General features: G+C 58.2%; 8 non-coding genes across 8 annotated transcripts; all 8 read right to left on the minus strand.

Moving 5' to 3' along the window:
• Positions 1-1,178: 1,178 nt before the first annotated feature.
• LOC144303949 (small nucleolar RNA SNORD116) lies at positions 1,179-1,273 on the minus strand. The gene has a single exon (XR_013370940.1). It is a non-coding gene; the product is annotated as a small nucleolar RNA SNORD116 (small nucleolar RNA).
• Positions 1,274-4,297: 3,024 nt separating this feature from the next.
• On the minus strand, positions 4,298-4,392 carry LOC144303959 (small nucleolar RNA SNORD116). The gene has a single exon (XR_013370947.1). It is a non-coding gene; the product is annotated as a small nucleolar RNA SNORD116 (small nucleolar RNA).
• A 3,021-nt stretch (positions 4,393-7,413) lies between these two features.
• On the minus strand, positions 7,414-7,508 carry LOC144303963 (small nucleolar RNA SNORD116). The gene has a single exon (XR_013370948.1). It is a non-coding gene; the product is annotated as a small nucleolar RNA SNORD116 (small nucleolar RNA).
• A 3,025-nt stretch (positions 7,509-10,533) lies between these two features.
• On the minus strand, positions 10,534-10,628 carry LOC144303964 (small nucleolar RNA SNORD116). The gene has a single exon (XR_013370949.1). It is a non-coding gene; the product is annotated as a small nucleolar RNA SNORD116 (small nucleolar RNA).
• A 3,016-nt stretch (positions 10,629-13,644) lies between these two features.
• On the minus strand, positions 13,645-13,739 carry LOC144303965 (small nucleolar RNA SNORD116). Its single transcript, XR_013370950.1, has one exon. It is a non-coding gene; the product is annotated as a small nucleolar RNA SNORD116 (small nucleolar RNA).
• Positions 13,740-16,757: 3,018 nt separating this feature from the next.
• Positions 16,758-16,852, minus strand: LOC144303966 (small nucleolar RNA SNORD116). Its single transcript, XR_013370951.1, has one exon. It is a non-coding gene; the product is annotated as a small nucleolar RNA SNORD116 (small nucleolar RNA).
• A 3,025-nt stretch (positions 16,853-19,877) lies between these two features.
• Positions 19,878-19,972, minus strand: LOC144303967 (small nucleolar RNA SNORD116). Its single transcript, XR_013370952.1, has one exon. It is a non-coding gene; the product is annotated as a small nucleolar RNA SNORD116 (small nucleolar RNA).
• A 3,023-nt stretch (positions 19,973-22,995) lies between these two features.
• On the minus strand, positions 22,996-23,090 carry LOC144303970 (small nucleolar RNA SNORD116). Its single transcript, XR_013370953.1, has one exon. It is a non-coding gene; the product is annotated as a small nucleolar RNA SNORD116 (small nucleolar RNA).
• Positions 23,091-23,153: the final 63 nt, after the last annotated feature.

A 23,153-nucleotide genomic window follows, 5' to 3' on the forward strand; every position in this document is an offset into this window, starting at 1 on the left:
GGTGGATGCCTTCACGCAGGAGCCCGGCAGGCCAGGAAACAAGGTCTGCACGGCCAAGTATGCAAGGCCAGCTGGCAAAGGGAGGGACAACCAGGGTGGGAATGGCCGGCAAGGCTATCACAGGCACAGGGTAGACACCCAGGAGAGCCCTTCTTTGGGAAACTCGTGGCCAGGGGTGGGTCGGACAGAGCCCTCGGCACCATCGGCAGGCGGCCCCGTAAGGCCGTAAATCGCAGCCCATGGGGGAAGGTGGAGGGGCCGCAAACAGCCCACGAAGCTCTGACCCGTTGGTTTTCGTAACACCATCCAGGGGTAGGGAGGCCGTCAGCTGCCCTGCCCGCACGCACGTTTCCTCCGGACGCCCTTGGCCCTGCCATTCCCATTCTTCCCAGTGGCCAGCAAAGCTTCTACACTCCTGCCCTGAACGCACACCATGAGCTCTCCTGGACTTCCTGGTGTGTCTGTGTGTGTGTGTTTGTGTGTGTGTGTGTGTGTTTGTGTTTGCATGCCTGTGCATGCGACTATGAGTGTGTGAGCGTGTGTGTGACTGTGTGTGTCCTTCTGTATGTTTGTATGTGTATTCGTGTGCGCGTGCGAGTTGTGTGTCTCTGTCCTTGTCTGGCCTCAGATGAATTACGGCTCTATCAAATGCACCGAACCCATCTGGTGTCTTTCCTGTCCTCCCGCAACCCTGTTCAGCACTCAGCTGAGGACGTGGGACAGAGGCCTGGGACAGAGATTGCTCCTTGCCCGGTCGGGAGTCCACCTGTACACCGGCGGCACCTGGCCCTGAAAGGGGGGCACCACACACCAGCAGGAGAACTGGCTCAATCTTTGGCCTGGCCGATGTACTCTGACATAGATGCTCTCAAGACCCTGCCAAAGCCGCCTAACGCAACTCCTATCACTTGGCTGCTGGCTGTCTGAGACGCCACCAAAGCCCAGACATGTCATGGAGGACCACCAAGTCGAGGACTCCCACCCAAGGAGAGCACACGGTTTCTAGGCCCTCAGCCCTCCGCCTTGCACTCTGATCCCAGGGCCCTTGGGTGGAGATGGTGGTGGTGGTGTTGCTGCTGCTGGTGGTGGTGGTGGTGGTGGTGGTGGTGGCGGTTGCTAGCGTGTGGCACGACGAAGCTGTCCCTCACTCCTTCCTTCCCTGGGGGAGACAACGTGCTGGACCTCAGTTGCGATGAGAACGACGGCAGGGAGTTCTCACTCATTTTGTTCAGCTTTTCCAAGGAATGCAGATTGAGGGAGTCATCATCGATCCAAGCACTTTCTCGGCCTCCTGGTATATTGAACTACGCAGGCTGAACAGCTCATAGGGTCTCCCCGTGGCCTCAGCACCCTCCAGTACCCTGGACACCATCCACAGCTATGCCCCTGAGCAAGAGGCAAAGGCAATCTTCTTGGAGAGCCAACGTCCATGGCCAGGAGCACAAGCCAGCTGGCAGGTCCGCAGGCCATCTCAGGACCTTCTAGTGCCATCAGTACACTTTGAGACAACAAAAGCTTACCTCTGGTGATCCGTGCGCAGGTTCCCCGTCCTGGACCACTCTTCTGCCACAGGGCCCGCCAGCATCTCTCCACACCACCATGGAAAGCAAAGGAAGGTCTTCTTCTCCATGTCAACAGGAAGCCTAGCTAGGCCTCAGCACCTGAGGAGGTGTGGAGAAATCAGGCGGATGTGTGACGTACCCACCCAGGCACTCAGGTGGCCTGAGCGATCCAAACGGTTCCGTGGGGGAAGCTTTGCATCTCCCTGTGCTGTCCCTCTGTCCCACAGGGCTAGCTGCTCATCAGTGAGATGGAACGGGCCCACGTCATCCCACACAAGGGGATGTGCCTCTGTCTCATGTGTGTCTAGGAATTTCCTTGTTAGAATATGACAATGTTTCTGGTAAGACCACACGCCATGAGTGGGGATGTGCATGCGTCTGTTTGTGTGGGGCCCTCTGTGGGTGTGTTTGAGTGTGTGCGCATCAGTGTGATTCTATGGGTTTACCAGCAAGCAGGTGTGCACATGTGTGCGTGTGCAGGGCAGGCTGGCAGGCTGGCAGGCTGGCCATCCGTGGCTCAGGAGCTAACGTTTAGAGTTCATCAGCGCAAAGTACATGGGCAATCCGGGGATGCATGGCCTCAGACGCTGGCCCGTAATAGCATGAGATGACGTGACTGACCTCAGGGGACGTTGCAAAGCCCTGAGACACCACGTGTCCGAAGCCCTCTGGCAAAGCGCAGCACAAGGACTCTCCTCCAAATACCCACTTTCCACCTTCGAAGCGATGTCGATGTGGATTACGTTGCCCCATTAGCTGAGCCGTGACCGGGCGCAGCATGAAACCTCAGCGACCATGGGGAAAGGCAATGAGCCCTGTGAGGGCAGCGGGCCTCAGGTAATGAATGGATGCACGCCTCAGGCCTTCACGAAGCCCTATGAGAAGAGGTGGCCACACGAAGGTCGGACAGGTGACTGGTCCCACACACATGACAATTTGGCTCTTGGCGTGTGGGCAGAACAGCCCTAGGCAAGTGGTGCCCATGCTACACTGAGAGCCAAACAACAGCCGCCTGAAGCGGGGGTGCGCTACTGACAAGGGACCTGGCATGTCAACGGCCATTGTGCCTCACGGGCTCGGCCTCTGGGCAACACCTGCCATTAGTCGGGCTGCCACATCCGGGTCCATGTCCTGAGTCCTCATCACTGCAGGGAAGGTCACCTCTGCCCTCGAACGGGACTCCCACGTCAGGGGCTGGGATCCTCAGCAAGAACAGCAACACGTGGCATGGTCTTCACAGGCGTCTATACTGTGGGACTCAAGGTAGGGCCTGTCCATTGGCAGAGACAGGCTAAACACAGGTGGTGTTTAGACTCTGGTGCAGAGGCATGGCCACATTACTATAGGTGAGAGGCACATACAAAGGAGAACCGGTGCCTTCCCATGAAGAGGAGGACAAGGGCCAAGCCCTACAGCCTTGACACGAGGCTCCACCTGACTACGATCGGGTCCCTGTGGTCTGTCCTGCACAGTCTGCAGCCTAGCCCACAGACGTCTTGTGCCCACGGAGCAGGAAGGAGCCACTCCGGATGCTGACCAAGGGCTGCCCTGGGTGGATGCCTTCACGCAGGAGCCCGGCAGGCCAGGAAACAAGGTCTGCACGGCCAAGTACGCAAGGCCAGCTGGCAAAGGGAGGGACAACCAGGGTGGGAATGGCCGGCAAGGCTATCACAGGCACAGGGTAGACACCCAGGAGAGCCCTTCTTTGGGAAACTCGTGGCCAGGGGTGGGTCGGACAGAGCCCTCGGCACCATCGGCAGGCGGCCCCGTAAGGCCGTAAATCGCAGCCCATGGGGGAAGGTGGAGGGGCCGCAAACAGCCCACGAAGCTCTGACCCGTTGGTTTTCGTAACACCATCCAGGGGTAGGGAGGCCGTCAGCTGCCCTGCCCGCACGCACGTTTCCTCCGGACGCCCTTGGCCCTGCCATTCCCATTCTTCCCAGTGGCCAGCAAAGCTTCTACACTCCTGCCCTGAACGTACACCATGAGCTCTCCTGGACTTCCTGGTGTGTCTGTGTGTGTGTGTTTGTGTGTGTGTGTGTGTGTGTGTGTGTGTGTTTGCATGCCTGTGCATGCGACTCTGAGTGTGTGAGCGTGTGTGTGACTGTGTGTGTCCTTCTGTATGTTTGTATGTGTATTCGTGTGCGCGTGCGAGTTGTGTGTCTCTGTCCTTGTCTGGCCTCAGATGAATTACGGCTCTATCAAATGCACCGAACCCATCTGGTGTCTTTCCTGTCCTCCCGCAACCCTGTTCAGCACTCAGCTGAGGACGTGGGACAGAGGCCTGGGACAGAGATTGCTCCTTGCCCGGTCGGGAGTCCACCTGTACACCGGCGGCACCTGGCCCTGAAAGGGGGGCACCACACACCAGCAGGAGAACTGGCTCAATCTTTGGCCTGGCCGATGTACTCTGACATAGATGCTCTCAAGACCCTGCCAAAGCCGCCTAACGCAACTCCTATCACTTGGCTGCTGGCTGTCTGAGACGCCACCAAAGCCCAGACATGTCATGGAGGACCACCAAGTCGAGGACTCCCACCCAAGGAGAGCACACGGTTTCTAGGCCCTCAGCCCTCCGCCTTGCACTCTGATCCCAGGGCCCTTGGGTGGAGATGGTGGTGGTGGTGTTGCTGCTGGTGGTGGTGGTGGTGGTGGTGGTGGTGGTGGCGGTTGCTAGCGTGTGGCACGACGAAGCTGTCCCTCACTCCTTCCTTCCCTGGGGGAGACAACGTGCTGGACCTCAGTTGCGATGAGAACGACGGCAGGGAGTTCTCACTCATTTTGTTCAGCTTTTCCAAGGAATGCAGATTGAGGGAGTCATCATCGATCCAAGCACTTTCTCGGCCTCCTGGTATATTGAACTACGCAGGCTGAACAGCTCATAGGGTCTCCCCGTGGCCTCAGCACCCTCCAGTACCCTGGACACCATCCACAGCTATGCCCCTGAGCAAGAGGCAAAGGCAATCTTCTTGGAGAGCCAACGTCCATGGCCAGGAGCACAAGCCAGCTGGCAGGTCCGCAGGCCATCTCAGGACCTTCTAGTGCCATCAGTACACTTTGAGACAACAAAAGCTTACCTCTGGTGATCCGTGCGCAGGTTCCCCGTCCTGGACCACTCTTCTGCCACAGGGCCCGCCAGCATCTCTCCACACCACCATGGAAAGCAAAGGAAGGTCTTCTTCTCCATGTCAACAGGAAGCCTAGCTAGGCCTCAGCACCTGAGGAGGTGTGGAGAAATCAGGCGGATGTGTGACGTACCCACCCAGGCGCTCAGGTGGCCTGAGCGATCCAAACGGTTCCGTGGGGGAAGCTTTGCATCTCCCTGTGCTGTCCCTCTGTCCCACAGGGCTAGCTGCTCATCAGTGAGATGGAACGGGCCCACGTCATCCCACACAAGGGGATGTGCCTCTGTCTCATGTGTGTCTAGGAATTTCCTTGTTAGAATATGACAATGTTTCTGGTAAGACCACACGCCATGAGTGGGGATGTGCATGCGTCTGTTTGTGTGGGGCCCTCTGTGGGTGTGTTTGAGTGTGTGCGCATCAGTGTGATTCTATGGGTTTACCAGCAAGCAGGTGTGCACATGTGTGCGTGTGCAGGGCAGGCTGGCAGGCTGGCAGGCTGGCCATCCGTGGCTCAGGAGCTAACGTTTAGAGTTCATCAGCGCAAAGTACATGGGCAATCCGGGGATGCATGGCCTCAGACGCTGGCCCGTAATAGCATGAGATGACGTGACTGACCTCAGGGGACGTTGCAAAGCCCTGAGACACCACGTGTCCGAAGCCCTCTGGCAAAGCGCAGCACAAGGACTCTCCTCCAAATACCCACTTTCCACCTTCGAAGCGATGTCGATGTGGATTACGTTGCCCCATTAGCTGAGCCGTGACCGGGCGCAGCATGAAACCTCAGCGACCATGGGGAAAGGCAATGAGCCCTGTGAGGGCAGCGGGCCTCAGGTAATGAATGGATGCACGCCTCAGGCCTTCACGAAGCCCTATGAGAAGAGGTGGCCACACGAAGGTCGGACAGGTGACTGGTCCCACACACATGACAATTTGGCTCTTGGCGTGTGGGCAGAACAGCCCTAGGCAAGTGGTGCCCATGCTACACTGAGAGCCAAACAACAGCCGCCTGAAGCGGGGGTGCGCTACTGACAAGGGACCTGGCATGTCAACGGCCATTGTGCCTCACGGGCTCGGCCTCTGGGCAACACCTGCCATTAGTCGGGCTGCCACATCCGGGTCCATGTCCTGAGTCCTCATCACTGCAGGGAAGGTCACCTCTGCCCTCGAACGGGACTCCCACGTCAGGGGCTGGGATCCTCAGCAAGAACAGCAACACGTGGCATGGTCTTCACAGGCGTCTATACTGTGGGACTCAAGGTAGGGCCTGTCCATTGGCAGAGACAGGCTAAACACAGGTGGTGTTTAGACTCTGGTGCAGAGGCATGGCCACATTACTATAGGTGAGAGGCACATACAAAGGAGAACCGGTGCCTTCCCATGAAGAGGAGGACAAGGGCCAAGCCCTACAGCCTTGACACGAGGCTCCACCTGACTACGATCGGGTCCCTGTGGTCTGTCCTGCACAGTCTGCAGCCTAGCCCACAGACGTCTTGTGCCCACGGAGCAGGAAGGAGCCACTCCGGATGCTGACCAAGGGCTGCCCTGGGTGGATGCCTTCACGCAGGAGCCCGGCAGGCCAGGAAACAAGGTCTGCACGGCCAAGTATGCAAGGCCAGCTGGCAAAGGGAGGGACAACCAGGGTGGGAATGGCCGGCAAGGCTATCACAGGCACAGGGTAGACACCCAGGAGAGCCCTTCTTTGGGAAACTCGTGGCCAGGGGTGGGTCGGACAGAGCCCTCGGCACCATCGGCAGGCGGCCCCGTAAGGCCGTAAATCGCAGCCCATGGGGGAAGGTGGAGGGGCCGCAAACAGCCCACGAAGCTCTGACCCGTTGGTTTTCGTAACACCATCCAGGGGTAGGGAGGCCGTCAGCTGCCCTGCCCGCACGCACGTTTCCTCCGGACGCCCTTGGCCCTGCCATTCCCATTCTTCCCAGTGGCCAGCAAAGCTTCTACACTCCTGCCCTGAACGTACACCATGAGCTCTCCTGGACTTCCTGGTGTGTCTGTGTGTGTGTGTTTGTGTGTGTGTGTGTGTGTGTGTGTTTGTGTTTGCATGCCTGTGCATGCGACTATGAGTGTGTGAGCGTGTGTGTGACTGTGTGTGTCCTTCTGTATGTTTGTATGTGTATTCGTGTGCGCGTGCGAGTTGTGTGTCTCTGTCCTTGTCTGGCCTCAGATGAATTACGGCTCTATCAAATGCACCGAACCCATCTGGTGTCTTTCCTGTCCTCCCGCAACCCTGTTCAGCACTCAGCTGAGGACGTGGGACAGAGGCCTGGGACAGAGATTGCTCCTTGCCCGGTCGGGAGTCCACCTGTACACCGGCGGCACCTGGCCCTGAAAGGGGGGCACCACACACCAGCAGGAGAACTGGCTCAATCTTTGGCCTGGCCGATGTACTCTGACATAGATGCTCTCAAGACCCTGCCAAAGCCGCCTAACGCAACTCCTATCACTTGGCTGCTGGCTGTCTGAGACGCCACCAAAGCCCAGACATGTCATGGAGGACCACCAAGTCGAGGACTCCCACCCAAGGAGAGCACACGGTTTCTAGGCCCTCAGCCCTCCGCCTTGCACTCTGATCCCAGGGCCCTTGGGTGGAGATGGTGGTGGTGGTGTTGCTGCTGCTGGTGGTGGTGGTGGTGGTGGTGGTGGCGGTTGCTAGCGTGTGGCACGACGAAGCTGTCCCTCACTCCTTCCTTCCCTGGGGGAGACAACGTGCTGGACCTCAGTTGCGATGAGAACGACGGCAGGGAGTTCTCACTCATTTTGTTCAGCTTTTCCAAGGAATGCAGATTGAGGGAGTCATCATCGATCCAAGCACTTTCTCGGCCTCCTGGTATATTGAACTACGCAGGCTGAACAGCTCATAGGGTCTCCCCGTGGCCTCAGAACCCTCCAGTACCCTGGACACCATCCACAGCTATGCCCCTGAGCAAGAGGCAAAGGCAATCTTCTTGGAGAGCCAACGTCCATGGCCAGGAGCACAAGCCAGCTGGCAGGTCCGCAGGCCATCTCAGGACCTTCTAGTGCCATCAGTACACTTTGAGACAACAAAAGCTTACCTCTGGTGATCCGTGCGCAGGTTCCCCGTCCTGGACCACTCTTCTGCCACAGGGCCCGCCAGCATCTCTCCACACCACCATGGAAAGCAAAGGAAGGTCTTCTTCTCCATGTCAACAGGAAGCCTAGCTAGGCCTCAGCACCTGAGGAGGTGTGGAGAAATCAGGCGGATGTGTGACGTACCCACCCAGGCGCTCAGGTGGCCTGAGCGATCCAAACGGTTCCGTGGGGGAAGCTTTGCATCTCCCTGTGCTGTCCCTCTGTCCCACAGGGCTAGCTGCTCATCAGTGAGATGGAACGGGCCCACGTCATCCCACACAAGGGGATGTGCCTCTGTCTCATGTGTGTCTAGGAATTTCCTTGTTAGAATATGACAATGTTTCTGGTAAGACCACACGCCATGAGTGGGGATGTGCATGCGTCTGTTTGTGTGGGGCCCTCTGTGGGTGTGTTTGAGTGTGTGCGCATCAGTGTGATTCTATGGGTTTACCAGCAAGCAGGTGTGCACATGTGTGCGTGTGCAGGGCAGGCTGGCAGGCTGGCAGGCTGGCCATCCGTGGCTCAGGAGCTAACGTTTAGAGTTCATCAGCGCAAAGTACATGGGCAATCCGGGGATGCATGGCCTCAGACGCTGGCCCGTAATAGCATGAGATGACGTGACTGACCTCAGGGGACGTTGCAAAGCCCTGAGACACCACGTGTCCGAAGCCCTCTGGCAAAGCGCAGCACAAGGACTCTCCTCCAAATACCCACTTTCCACCTTCGAAGCGATGTCGATGTGGATTACGTTGCCCCATTAGCTGAGCCGTGACCGGGCGCAGCATGAAACCTCAGCGACCATGGGGAAAGGCAATGAGCCCTGTGAGGGCAGCGGGCCTCAGGTAATGAATGGATGCACGCCTCAGGCCTTCACGAAGCCCTATGAGAAGAGGTGGCCACACGAAGGTCGGACAGGTGACTGGTCCCACACACATGACAATTTGGCTCTTGGCGTGTGGGCAGAACAGCCCTAGGCAAGTGGTGCCCATGCTACACTGAGAGCCAAACAACAGCCGCCTGAAGCGGGGGTGCGCTACTGACAAGGGACCTGGCATGTCAACGGCCATTGTGCCTCACGGGCTCGGCCTCTGGGCAACACCTGCCATTAGTCGGGCTGCCACATCCGGGTCCATGTCCTGAGTCCTCATCACTGCAGGGAAGGTCACCTCTGCCCTCGAACGGGACTCCCACGTCAGGGGCTGGGATCCTCAGCAAGAACAGCAACACGTGGCATGGTCTTCACAGGCGTCTATACTGTGGGACTCAAGGTAGGGCCTGTCCATTGGCAGAGACAGGCTAAACACAGGTGGTGTTTAGACTCTGGTGCAGAGGCATGGCCACATTACTATAGGTGAGAGGCACATACAAAGGAGAACCGGTGCCTTCCCATGAAGAGGAGGACAAGGGCCAAGCCCTACAGCCTTGACACGAGGCTCCACCTGACTACGATCGGGTCCCTGTGGTCTGTCCTGCACAGTCTGCAGCCTAGCCCACAGACGTCTTGTGCCCACGGAGCAGGAAGGAGCCACTCCGGATGCTGACCAAGGGCTGCCCTGGGTGGATGCCTTCACGCAGGAGCCCGGCAGGCCAGGAAACAAGGTCTGCACGGCCAAGTATGCAAGGCCAGCTGGCAAAGGGAGGGACAACCAGGGTGGGAATGGCCGGCAAGGCTATCACAGGCACAGGGTAGACACCCAGGAGAGCCCTTCTTTGGGAAACTCGTGGCCAGGGGTGGGTCGGACAGAGCCCTCGGCACCATCGGCAGGCGGCCCCGTAAGGCCGTAAATCGCAGCCCATGGGGGAAGGTGGAGGGGCCGCAAACAGCCCACGAAGCTCTGACCCGTTGGTTTTCGTAACACCATCCAGGGGTAGGGAGGCCGTCAGCTGCCCTGCCCGCACGCACGTTTCCTCCGGACGCCCTTGGCCCTGCCATTCCCATTCTTCCCAGTGGCCAGCAAAGCTTCTACACTCCTGCCCTGAACGTACACCATGAGCTCTCCTGGACTTCCTGGTGTGTCTGTGTGTGTGTGTTTGTGTGTGTGTGTGTGTGTGTGTTTGTGTTTGCATGCCTGTGCATGCGACTATGAGTGTGTGAGCGTGTGTGTGACTGTGTGTGTCCTTCTGTATGTTTGTATGTGTATTTGTGTGCGCGTGCGAGTTGTGTGTCTCTGTCCTTGTCTGGCCTCAGATGAATTACGGCTCTATCAAATGCACCGAACCCATCTGGTGTCTTTCCTGTCCTCCCGCAACCCTGTTCAGCGCTCAGCTGAGGACGTGGGACAGAGGCCTGGGACAGAGATTGCTCCTTGCCCGGTCGGGAGTCCACCTGTACACCGGCGGCACCTGGCCCTGAAAGGGGGGCACCACACACCAGCAGGAGAACTGGCTCAATCTTTGGCCTGGCCGATGTACTCTGACATAGATGCTCTCAAGACCCTGCCAAAGCCGCCTAACGCAACTCCTATCACTTGGCTGCTGGCTGTCTGAGACGCCACCAAAGCCCAGACATGTCATGGAGGACCACCAAGTCGAGGACTCCCACCCAAGGAGAGCACACGGTTTCTAGGCCCTCAGCCCTCCGCCAGGCACTCTGATCCCAGGGCCCTTGGGTGGAGATGGTGGTGGTGGTGTTGCTGCTGCTGGTGGTGGTGGTGGTGGTGGTGGTGGTGGTGGCGGTTGCTAGCGTGTGGCACGACGAAGCTGTCCCTCACTCCTTCCTTCCCTGGGGGAGACAACGTGCTGGACCTCAGTTGCGATGAGAACGACGGCAGGGAGTTCTCACTCATTTTGTTCAGCTTTTCCAAGGAATGCAGATTGAGGGAGTCATCATCGATCCAAGCACTTTCTCGGCCTCCTGGTATATTGAACTACGCAGGCTGAACAGCTCATAGGGTCTCCCCGTGGCCTCAGCACCCTCCAGTACCCTGGACACCATCCACAGCTATGCCCCTGAGCAAGAGGCAAAGGCAATCTTCTTGGAGAGCCAACGTCCATGGCCAGGAGCACAAGCCAGCTGGCAGGTCCGCAGGCCATCTCAGGACCTTCTAGTGCCATCAGTACACTTTGAGACAACAAAAGCTTACCTCTGGTGATCCGTGCGCAGGTTCCCCGTCCTGGACCACTCTTCTGCCACAGGGCCCGCCAGCATCTCTCCACACCACCATGGAAAGCAAAGGAAGGTCTTCTTCTCCATGTCAACAGGAAGCCTAGCTAGGCCTCAGCACCTGAGGAGGTGTGGAGAAATCAGGCGGATGTGTGACGTACCCACCCAGGCGCTCAGGTGGCCTGAGCGATCCAAACGGTTCCGTGGGGGAAGCTTTGCATCTCCCTGTGCTGTCCCTCTGTCCCACAGGGCTAGCTGCTCATCAGTGAGATGGAACGGGCCCACGTCATCCCACACAAGGGGATGTGCCTCTGTCTCATGTGTGTCTAGGAATTTCCTTGTTAGAATATGACAATGTTTCTGGTAAGACCACACGCCATGAGTGGGGATGTGCATGCGTCTGTTTGTGTGGGGCCCTCTGTGGGTGTGTTTGAGTGTGTGCGCATCAGTGTGATTCTATGGGTTTACCAGCAAGCAGGTGTGCACATGTGTGCGTGTGCAGGGCAGGCTGGCAGGCTGGCAGGCTGGCCATCCGTGGCTCAGGAGCTAACGTTTAGAGTTCATCAGCGCAAAGTACATGGGCAATCCGGGGATGCATGGCCTCAGACGCTGGCCCGTAATAGCATGAGATGACGTGACTGACCTCAGGGGACGTTGCAAAGCCCTGAGACACCACGTGTCCGAAGCCCTCTGGCAAAGCGCAGCACAAGGACTCTCCTCCAAATACCCACTTTCCACCTTCGAAGCGATGTCGATGTGGATTACGTTGCCCCATTAGCTGAGCCGTGACCGGGCGCAGCATAAAACCTCAGCGACCATGGGGAAAGGCAATGAGCCCTGTGAGGGCAGCGGGCCTCAGGTAATGAATGGATGCACGCCTCAGGCCTTCACGAAGCCCTATGAGAAGAGGTGGCCACACGAAGGTCGGACAGGTGACTGGTCCCACACACATGACAATTTGGCTCTTGGCGTGTGGGCAGAACAGCCCTAGGCAAGTGGTGCCCATGCTACACTGAGAGCCAAACAACAGCCGCCTGAAGCGGGGGTGCGCTACTGACAAGGGACCTGGCATGTCAACGGCCATTGTGCCTCACGGGCTCGGCCTCTGGGCAACACCTGCCATTAGTCGGGCTGCCACATCCGGGTCCATGTCCTGAGTCCTCATCACTGCAGGGAAGGTCACCTCTGCCCTCGAACGGGACTCCCACGTCAGGGGCTGGGATCCTCAGCAAGAACAGCAACACGTGGCATGGTCTTCACAGGCGTCTATACTGTGGGACTCAAGGTAGGGCCTGTCCATTGGCAGAGACAGGCTAAACACAGGTGGTGTTTAGACTCTGGTGCAGAGGCATGGCCACATTACTATAGGTGAGAGGCACATACAAAGGAGAACCGGTGCCTTCCCATGAAGAGGAGGACAAGGGCCAAGCCCTACAGCCTTGACACGAGGCTCCACCTGACTACGATCGGGTCCCTGTGGTCTGTCCTGCACAGTCTGCAGCCTAGCCCACAGACGTCTTGTGCCCACGGAGCAGGAAGGAGCCACTCCGGATGCTGACCAAGGGCTGCCCTGGGTGGATGCCTTCACGCAGGAGCCCGGCAGGCCAGGAAACAAGGTCTGCACGGCCAAGTATGCAAGGCCAGCTGGCAAAGGGAGGGACAACCAGGGTGGGAATGGCCGGCAAGGCTATCACAGGCACAGGGTAGACACCCAGGAGAGCCCTTCTTTGGGAAACTCGTGGCCAGGGGTGGGTCGGACAGAGCCCTCGGCACCATCGGCAGGCGGCCCCGTAAGGCCGTAAATCGCAGCCCATGGGGGAAGGTGGAGGGGCCGCAAACAGCCCACGAAGCTCTGACCCGTTGGTTTTCGTAACACCATCCAGGGGTAGGGAGGCCGTCAGCTGCCCTGCCCGCACGCACGTTTCCTCCGGACGCCCTTGGCCCTGCCATTCCCATTCTTCCCAGTGGCCAGCAAAGCTTCTACACTCCTGCCCTGAACGCACACCATGAGCTCTCCTGGACTTCCTGGTGTGTCTGTGTGTGTGTGTTTGTGTGTGTGTGTGTGTTTGTGTTTGCATGCCTGTGCATGCGACTATGAGTGTGTGAGCGTGTGTGTGACTGTGTGTGTCCTTCTGTATGTTTGTATGTGTATTCGTGTGCGCGTGCGAGTTGTGTGTCTCTGTCCTTGTCTGGCCTCAGATGAATTACGGCTCTATCAAATGCACCGAACCCATCTGGTGTCTTTCCTGTCCTCCCGCAACCCTGTTCAGCACTCAGCTGAGGACGTGGGACAGAGGCCTGGGACAGAGATTGCTCCTTGCCCGGTCGGGAGTCCACCTGTACACCGGCGGCACCTGGCCCTGAAAGGGGGGCACCACACACCAGCAGGAGAACTGGCTCAATCTTTGGCCTGGCCGATGTACTCTGACATAGATGCTCTCAAGACCCTGCCAAAGCCGCCTAACGCAACTCCTATCACTTGGCTGCTGGCTGTCTGAGACGCCACCAAAGCCCAGACATGTCATGGAGGACCACCAAGTCGAGGACTCCCACCCAAGGAGAGCACACGGTTTCTAGGCCCTCAGCCCTCCGCCTTGCACTCTGATCCCAGGGCCCTTGGGTGGAGATGGTGGTGGTGGTGTTGCTGCTGCTGGTGGTGGTGGTGGTGGTGGTGGTGGTGGCGGTTGCTAGCGTGTGGCACGACGAAGCTGTCCCTCACTCCTTCCTTCCCTGGGGGAGACAACGTGCTGGACCTCAGTTGCGATGAGAACGACGGCAGGGAGTTCTCACTCATTTTGTTCAGCTTTTCCAAGGAATGCAGATTGAGGGAGTCATCATCGATCCAAGCACTTTCTCGGCCTCCTGGTATATTGAACTACGCAGGCTGAACAGCTCATAGGGTCTCCCCGTGGCCTCAGCACCCTCCAGTACCCTGGACACCATCCACAGCTATGCCCCTGAGCAAGAGGCAAAGGCAATCTTCTTGGAGAGCCAACGTCCATGGCCAGGAGCACAAGCCAGCTGGCAGGTCCGCAGGCCATCTCAGGACCTTCTAGTGCCATCAGTACACTTTGAGACAACAAAAGCTTACCTCTGGTGATCCGTGCGCAGGTTCCCCGTCCTGGACCACTCTTCTGCCACAGGGCCCGCCAGCATCTCTCCACACCACCATGGAAAGCAAAGGAAGGTCTTCTTCTCCATGTCAACAGGAAGCCTAGCTAGGCCTCAGCACCTGAGGAGGTGTGGAGAAATCAGGCGGATGTGTGACGTACCCACCCAGGCGCTCAGGTGGCCTGAGCGATCCAAACGGTTCCGTGGGGGAAGCTTTGCATCTCCCTGTGCTGTCCCTCTGTCCCACAGGGCTAGCTGCTCATCAGTGAGATGGAACGGGCCCACGTCATCCCACACAAGGGGATGTGCCTCTGTCTCATGTGTGTCTAGGAATTTCCTTGTTAGAATATGACAATGTTTCTGGTAAGACCACACGCCATGAGTGGGGATGTGCATGCGTCTGTTTGTGTGGGGCCCTCTGTGGGTGTGTTTGAGTGTGTGCGCATCAGTGTGATTCTATGGGTTTACCAGCAAGCAGGTGTGCACATGTGTGCGTGTGCAGGGCAGGCTGGCAGGCTGGCAGGCTGGCCATCCGTGGCTCAGGAGCTAACGTTTAGAGTTCATCAGCGCAAAGTACATGGGCAATCCGGGGATGCATGGCCTCAGACGCTGGCCCGTAATAGCATGAGATGACGTGACTGACCTCAGGGGACGTTGCAAAGCCCTGAGACACCACGTGTCCGAAGCCCTCTGGCAAAGCGCAGCACAAGGACTCTCCTCCAAATACCCACTTTCCACCTTCGAAGCGATGTCGATGTGGATTACGTTGCCCCATTAGCTGAGCCGTGACCGGGCGCAGCATGAAACCTCAGCGACCATGGGGAAAGGCAATGAGCCCTGTGAGGGCAGCGGGCCTCAGGTAATGAATGGATGCACGCCTCAGGCCTTCACGAAGCCCTATGAGAAGAGGTGGCCACACGAAGGTCGGACAGGTGACTGGTCCCACACACATGACAATTTGGCTCTTGGCGTGTGGGCAGAACAGCCCTAGGCAAGTGGTGCCCATGCTACACTGAGAGCCAAACAACAGCCGCCTGAAGCGGGGGTGCGCTACTGACAAGGGACCTGGCATGTCAACGGCCATTGTGCCTCACGGGCTCGGCCTCTGGGCAACACCTGCCATTAGTCGGGCTGCCACATCCGGGTCCATGTCCTGAGTCCTCATCACTGCAGGGAAGGTCACCTCTGCCCTCGAACGGGACTCCCACGTCAGGGGCTGGGATCCTCAGCAAGAACAGCAACACGTGGCATGGTCTTCACAGGCGTCTATACTGTGGGACTCAAGGTAGGGCCTGTCCATTGGCAGAGACAGGCTAAACACAGGTGGTGTTTAGACTCTGGTGCAGAGGCATGGCCACATTACTATAGGTGAGAGGCACATACAAAGGAGAACCGGTGCCTTCCCATGAAGAGGAGGACAAGGGCCAAGCCCTACAGCCTTGACACGAGGCTCCACCTGACTACGATCGGGTCCCTGTGGTCTGTCCTGCACAGTCTGCAGCCTAGCCCACAGACGTCTTGTGCCCACGGAGCAGGAAGGAGCCACTCCGGATGCTGACCAAGGGCTGCCCTGGGTGGATGCCTTCACGCAGGAGCCCGGCAGGCCAGGAAACAAGGTCTGCACGGCCAAGTATGCAAGGCCAGCTGGCAAAGGGAGGGACAACCAGGGTGGGAATGGCCGGCAAGGCTATCACAGGCACAGGGTAGACACCCAGGAGAGCCCTTCTTTGGGAAACTCGTGGCCAGGGGTGGGTCGGACAGAGCCCTCGGCACCATCGGCAGGCGGCCCCGTAAGGCCGTAAATCGCAGCCCATGGGGGAAGGTGGAGGGGCCGCAAACAGCCCACGAAGCTCTGACCCGTTGGTTTTCGTAACACCATCCAGGGGTAGGGAGGCCGTCAGCTGCCCTGCCCGCACGCACGTTTCCTCCGGACGCCCTTGGCCCTGCCATTCCCATTCTTCCCAGTGGCCAGCAAAGCTTCTACACTCCTGCCCTGAACGCACACCATGAGCTCTCCTGGACTTCCTGGTGTGTCTGTGTGTGTGTGTTTGTGTGTGTGTGTGTGTGTTTGTGTTTGCATGCCTGTGCATGCGACTATGAGTGTGTGAGCGTGTGTGTGACTGTGTGTGTCCTTCTGTATGTTTGTATGTGTATTCGTGTGCGCGTGCGAGTTGTGTGTCTCTGTCCTTGTCTGGCCTCAGATGAATTACGGCTCTATCAAATGCACCGAACCCATCTGGTGTCTTTCCTGTCCTCCCGCAACCCTGTTCAGCACTCAGCTGAGGACGTGGGACAGAGGCCTGGGACAGAGATTGCTCCTTGCCCGGTCGGGAGTCCACCTGTACACCGGCGGCACCTGGCCCTGAAAGGGGGGCACCACACACCAGCAGGAGAACTGGCTCAATCTTTGGCCTGGCCGATGTACTCTGACATAGATGCTCTCAAGACCCTGCCAAAGCCGCCTAACGCAACTCCTATCACTTGGCTGCTGGCTGTCTGAGACGCCACCAAAGCCCAGACATGTCATGGAGGACCACCAAGTCGAGGACTCCCACCCAAGGAGAGCACACGGTTTCTAGGCCCTCAGCCCTCCGCCTTGCACTCTGATCCCAGGGCCCTTGGGTGGAGATGGTGGTGGTGGTGTTGCTGCTGCTGGTGGTGGTGGTGGTGGTGGTGGTGGTGGCGGTTGCTAGCGTGTGGCACGACGAAGCTGTCCCTCACTCCTTCCTTCCCTGGGGGAGACAACGTGCTGGACCTCAGTTGCGATGAGAACGACGGCAGGGAGTTCTCACTCATTTTGTTCAGCTTTTCCAAGGAATGCAGATTGAGGGAGTCATCATCGATCCAAGCACTTTCTCGGCCTCCTGGTATATTGAACTACGCAGGCTGAACAGCTCATAGGGTCTCCCCGTGGCCTCAGCACCCTCCAGTACCCTGGACACCATCCACAGCTATGCCCCTGAGCAAGAGGCAAAGGCAATCTTCTTGGAGAGCCAACGTCCATGGCCAGGAGCACAAGCCAGCTGGCAGGTCCGCAGGCCATCTCAGGACCTTCTAGTGCCATCAGTACACTTTGAGACAACAAAAGCTTACCTCTGGTGATCCGTGCGCAGGTTCCCCGTCCTGGACCACTCTTCTGCCACAGGGCCCGCCAGCATCTCTCCACACCACCATGGAAAGCAAAGGAAGGTCTTCTTCTCCATGTCAACAGGAAGCCTAGCTAGGCCTCAGCACCTGAGGAGGTGTGGAGAAATCAGGCGGATGTGTGACGTACCCACCCAGGCGCTCAGGTGGCCTGAGCGATCCAAACGGTTCCGTGGGGGAAGCTTTGCATCTCCCTGTGCTGTCCCTCTGTCCCACAGGGCTAGCTGCTCATCAGTGAGATGGAACGGGCCCACGTCATCCCACACAAGGGGATGTGCCTCTGTCTCATGTGTGTCTAGGAATTTCCTTGTTAGAATATGACAATGTTTCTGGTAAGACCACACGCCATGAGTGGGGATGTGCATGCGTCTGTTTGTGTGGGGCCCTCTGTGGGTGTGTTTGAGTGTGTGCGCATCAGTGTGATTCTATGGGTTTACCAGCAAGCAGGTGTGCACATGTGTGCGTGTGCAGGGCAGGCTGGCAGGCTGGCAGGCTGGCCATCCGTGGCTCAGGAGCTAACGTTTAGAGTTCATCAGCGCAAAGTACATGGGCAATCCGGGGATGCATGGCCTCAGACGCTGGCCCGTAATAGCATGAGATGACGTGACTGACCTCAGGGGACGTTGCAAAGCCCTGAGACACCACGTGTCCGAAGCCCTCTGGCAAAGCGCAGCACAAGGACTCTCCTCCAAATACCCACTTTCCACCTTCGAAGCGATGTCGATGTGGATTACGTTGCCCCATTAGCTGAGCCGTGACCGGGCGCAGCATGAAACCTCAGCGACCATGGGGAAAGGCAATGAGCCCTGTGAGGGCAGCGGGCCTCAGGTAATGAATGGATGCACGCCTCAGGCCTTCACGAAGCCCTATGAGAAGAGGTGGCCACACGAAGGTCGGACAGGTGACTGGTCCCACACACATGACAATTTGGCTCTTGGCGTGTGGGCAGAACAGCCCTAGGCAAGTGGTGCCCATGCTACACTGAGAGCCAAACAACAGCCGCCTGAAGCGGGGGTGCGCTACTGACAAGGGACCTGGCATGTCAACGGCCATTGTGCCTCACGGGCTCGGCCTCTGGGCAACACCTGCCATTAGTCGGGCTGCCACATCCGGGTCCATGTCCTGAGTCCTCATCACTGCAGGGAAGGTCACCTCTGCCCTCGAACGGGACTCCCACGTCAGGGGCTGGGATCCTCAGCAAGAACAGCAACACGTGGCATGGTCTTCACAGGCGTCTATACTGTGGGACTCAAGGTAGGGCCTGTCCATTGGCAGAGACAGGCTAAACACAGGTGGTGTTTAGACTCTGGTGCAGAGGCATGGCCACATTACTATAGGTGAGAGGCACATACAAAGGAGAACCGGTGCCTTCCCATGAAGAGGAGGACAAGGGCCAAGCCCTACAGCCTTGACACGAGGCTCCACCTGACTACGATCGGGTCCCTGTGGTCTGTCCTGCACAGTCTGCAGCCTAGCCCACAGACGTCTTGTGCCCACGGAGCAGGAAGGAGCCACTCCGGATGCTGACCAAGGGCTGCCCTGGGTGGATGCCTTCACGCAGGAGCCCGGCAGGCCAGGAAACAAGGTCTGCACGGCCAAGTATGCAAGGCCAGCTGGCAAAGGGAGGGACAACCAGGGTGGGAATGGCCGGCAAGGCTATCACAGGCACAGGGTAGACACCCAGGAGAGCCCTTCTTTGGGAAACTCGTGGCCAGGGGTGGGTCGGACAGAGCCCTCGGCACCATCGGCAGGCGGCCCCGTAAGGCCGTAAATCGCAGCCCATGGGGGAAGGTGGAGGGGCCGCAAACAGCCCACGAAGCTCTGACCCGTTGGTTTTCGTAACACCATCCAGGGGTAGGGAGGCCGTCAGCTGCCCTGCCCGCACGCACGTTTCCTCCGGACGCCCTTGGCCCTGCCATTCCCATTCTTCCCAGTGGCCAGCAAAGCTTCTACACTCCTGCCCTGAACGTACACCATGAGCTCTCCTGGACTTCCTGGTGTGTCTGTGTGTGTGTGTTTGTGTGTGTGTGTGTGTGTGTGTTTGTGTTTGCATGCCTGTGCATGCGACTATGAGTGTGTGAGCGTGTGTGTGACTGTGTGTGTCCTTCTGTATGTTTGTATGTGTATTTGTGTGCGCGTGCGAGTTGTGTGTCTCTGTCCTTGTCTGGCCTCAGATGAATTACGGCTCTATCAAATGCACCGAACCCATCTGGTGTCTTTCCTGTCCTCCCGCAACCCTGTTCAGCACTCAGCTGAGGACGTGGGACAGAGGCCTGGGACAGAGATTGCTCCTTGCCCGGTCGGGAGTCCACCTGTACACCGGCGGCACCTGGCCCTGAAAGGGGGGCACCACACACCAGCAGGAGAACTGGCTCAATCTTTGGCCTGGCCGATGTACTCTGACATAGATGCTCTCAAGACCCTGCCAAAGCCGCCTAACGCAACTCCTATCACTTGGCTGCTGGCTGTCTGAGACGCCACCAAAGCCCAGACATGTCATGGAGGACCACCAAGTCGAGGACTCCCACCCAAGGAGAGCACACGGTTTCTAGGCCCTCAGCCCTCCGCCAGGCACTCTGATCCCAGGGCCCTTGGGTGGAGATGGTGGTGGTGGTGTTGCTGCTGCTGGTGGTGGTGGTGGTGGTGGTGGTGGTGGTGGCGGTTGCTAGCGTGTGGCACGACGAAGCTGTCCCTCACTCCTTCCTTCCCTGGGGGAGACAACGTGCTGGACCTCAGTTGCGATGAGAACGACGGCAGGGAGTTCTCACTCATTTTGTTCAGCTTTTCCAAGGAATGCAGATTGAGGGAGTCATCATCGATCCAAGCACTTTCTCGGCCTCCTGGTATATTGAACTACGCAGGCTGAACAGCTCATAGGGTCTCCCCGTGGCCTCAGCACCCTCCAGTACCCTGGACACCATCCACAGCTATGCCCCTGAGCAAGAGGCAAAGGCAATCTTCTTGGAGAGCCAACGTCCATGGCCAGGAGCACAAGCCAGCTGGCAGGTCCGCAGGCCATCTCAGGACCTTCTAGTGCCATCAGTACACTTTGAGACAACAAAAGCTTACCTCTGGTGATCCGTGCGCAGGTTCCCCGTCCTGGACCACTCTTCTGCCACAGGGCCCGCCAGCATCTCTCCACACCACCATGGAAAGCAAAGGAAGGTCTTCTTCTCCATGTCAACAGGAAGCCTAGCTAGGCCTCAGCACCTGAGGAGGTGTGGAGAAATCAGGCGGATGTGTGACGTACCCACCCAGGCGCTCAGGTGGCCTGAGCGATCCAAACGGTTCCGTGGGGGAAGCTTTGCATCTCCCTGTGCTGTCCCTCTGTCCCACAGGGCTAGCTGCTCATCAGTGAGATGGAACGGGCCCACGTCATCCCACACAAGGGGATGTGCCTCTGTCTCATGTGTGTCTAGGAATTTCCTTGTTAGAATATGACAATGTTTCTGGTAAGACCACACGCCATGAGTGGGGATGTGCATGCGTCTGTTTGTGTGGGGCCCTCTGTGGGTGTGTTTGAGTGTGTGCGCATCAGTGTGATTCTATGGGTTTACCAGCAAGCAGGTGTGCACATGTGTGCGTGTGCAGGGCAGGCTGGCAGGCTGGCAGGCTGGCCATCCGTGGCTCAGGAGCTAACGTTTAGAGTTCATCAGCGCAAAGTACATGGGCAATCCGGGGATGCATGGCCTCAGACGCTGGCCCGTAATAGCATGAGATGACGTGACTGACCTCAGGGGACGTTGCAAAGCCCTGAGACACCACGTGTCCGAAGCCCTCTGGCAAAGCGCAGCACAAGGACTCTCCTCCAAATACCCACTTTCCACCTTCGAAGCGATGTCGATGTGGATTACGTTGCCCCATTAGCTGAGCCGTGACCGGGCGCAGCATGAAACCTCAGCGACCATGGGGAAAGGCAATGAGCCCTGTGAGGGCAGCGGGCCTCAGGTAATGAATGGATGCACGCCTCAGGCCTTCACGAAGCCCTATGAGAAGAGGTGGCCACACGAAGGTCGGACAGGTGACTGGTCCCACACACATGACAATTTGGCTCTTGGCGTGTGGGCAGAACAGCCCTAGGCAAGTGGTGCCCATGCTACACTGAGAGCCAAACAACAGCCGCCTGAAGCGGGGGTGCGCTACTGACAAGGGACCTGGCATGTCAACGGCCATTGTGCCTCACGGGCTCGGCCTCTGGGCAACACCTGCCATTAGTCGGGCTGCCACATCCGGGTCCATGTCCTGAGTCCTCATCACTGCAGGGAAGGTCACCTCTGCCCTCGAACGGGACTCCCACGTCAGGGGCTGGGATCCTCAGCAAGAACAGCAACACGTGGCATGGTCTTCACAGGCGTCTATACTGTGGGACTCAAGGTAGGGCCTGTCCATTGGCAGAGACAGGCTAAACACAGGTGGTGTTTAGACTCTGGTGCAGAGGCATGGCCACATTACTATAGGTGAGAGGCACATAAAAAGGAGAACCGGTGCCTTCCCATGAAGAGGAGGACAAGGGCCAAGCCCTACAGCCTTGACACGAGGCTCCACCTGACTACGATCGGGTCCCTGTGGTCTGTCCTGCACAGTCTGCAGCCTAGCCCACAGACGTCTTGTGCCCACGGAGCAGGAAGGAGCCACTCCGGATGCTGACCAAGGGCTGCCCTGGGTGGATGCCTTCACGCAGGAGCCCGGCAGGCCAGGAAACAAGGTCTGCACGGCCAAGTATGCAAGGCCAGCTGGCAAAGGGAGGGACAACCAGGGTGGGAATGGCCGGCAAGGCTATCACAGGCACAGGGTAGACACCCAGGAGAGCCCTTCTTTGGGAAACTCGTGGCCAGGGGTGGGTCGGACAGAGCCCTCGGCACCATCGGCAGGCGGCCCCGTAAGGCCGTAAATCGCAGCCCATGGGGGAAGGTGGAGGGGCCGCAAACAGCCCACGAAGCTCTGACCCGTTGGTTTTCGTAACACCATCCAGGGGTAGGGAGGCCGTCAGCTGCCCTGCCCGCACGCACGTTTCCTCCGGACGCCCTTGGCCCTGCCATTCCCATTCTTCCCAGTGGCCAGCAAAGCTTCTACACTCCTGCCCTGAACGTACACCATGAGCTCTCCTGGACTTCCTGGTGTGTCTGTGTGTGTGTTTGTGTGTGTGTGTGTGTGTGTGTTTGTGTTTGCATGCCTGTGCATGCGACTATGAGTGTGTGAGCGTGTGTGTGACTGTGTGTGTCCTTCTGTATGTTTGTATGTGTATTTGTGTGCGCGTGCGAGTTGTGTGTCTCTGTCCTTGTCTGGCCTCAGATGAATTACGGCTCTATCAAATGCACCGAACCCATCTGGTGTCTTTCCTGTCCTCCCGCAACCCTGTTCAGCGCTCAGCTGAGGACGTGGGACAGAGGCCTGGGACAGAGATTGCTCCTTGCCCGGTCGGGAGTCCACCTGTACACCGGCGGCACCTGGCCCTGAAAGGGGGGCACCACACACCAGCAGGAGAACTGGCTCAATCTTTGGCCTGGCCGATGTACTCTGACATAGATGCTCTCAAGACCCTGCCAAAGCCGCCTAACGCAACTCCTATCACTTGGCTGCTGGCTGTCTGAGACGCCACCAAAGCCCAGACATGTCATGGAGGACCACCAAGTCGAGGACTCCCACCCAAGGAGAGCACACGGTTTCTAGGCCCTCAGCCCTCCGCCAGGCACTCTGATCCCAGGGCCCTTGGGTGGAGATGGTGGTGGTGGTGTTGCTGCTGCTGGTGGTGGTGGTGGTGGTGGTGGTGGTGGTGGCGGTTGCTAGCGTGTGGCACGACGAAGCTGTCCCTCACTCCTTCCTTCCCTGGGGGAGACAACGTGCTGGACCTCAGTTGCGATGAGAACGACGGCAGGGAGTTCTCACTCATTTTGTTCAGCTTTTCCAAGGAATGCAGATTGAGGGAGTCATCATCGATCCAAGCACTTTCTCGGCCTCCTGGTATATTGAACTACGCAGGCTGAACAGCTCATAGGGTCTCCC

Source organism: Canis aureus, chromosome 2, assembly GCF_053574225.1.
Source record: "Canis aureus isolate CA01 chromosome 2, VMU_Caureus_v.1.0, whole genome shotgun sequence".
Lineage (NCBI taxonomy): Eukaryota > Metazoa > Chordata > Mammalia > Carnivora > Canidae > Canis > Canis aureus.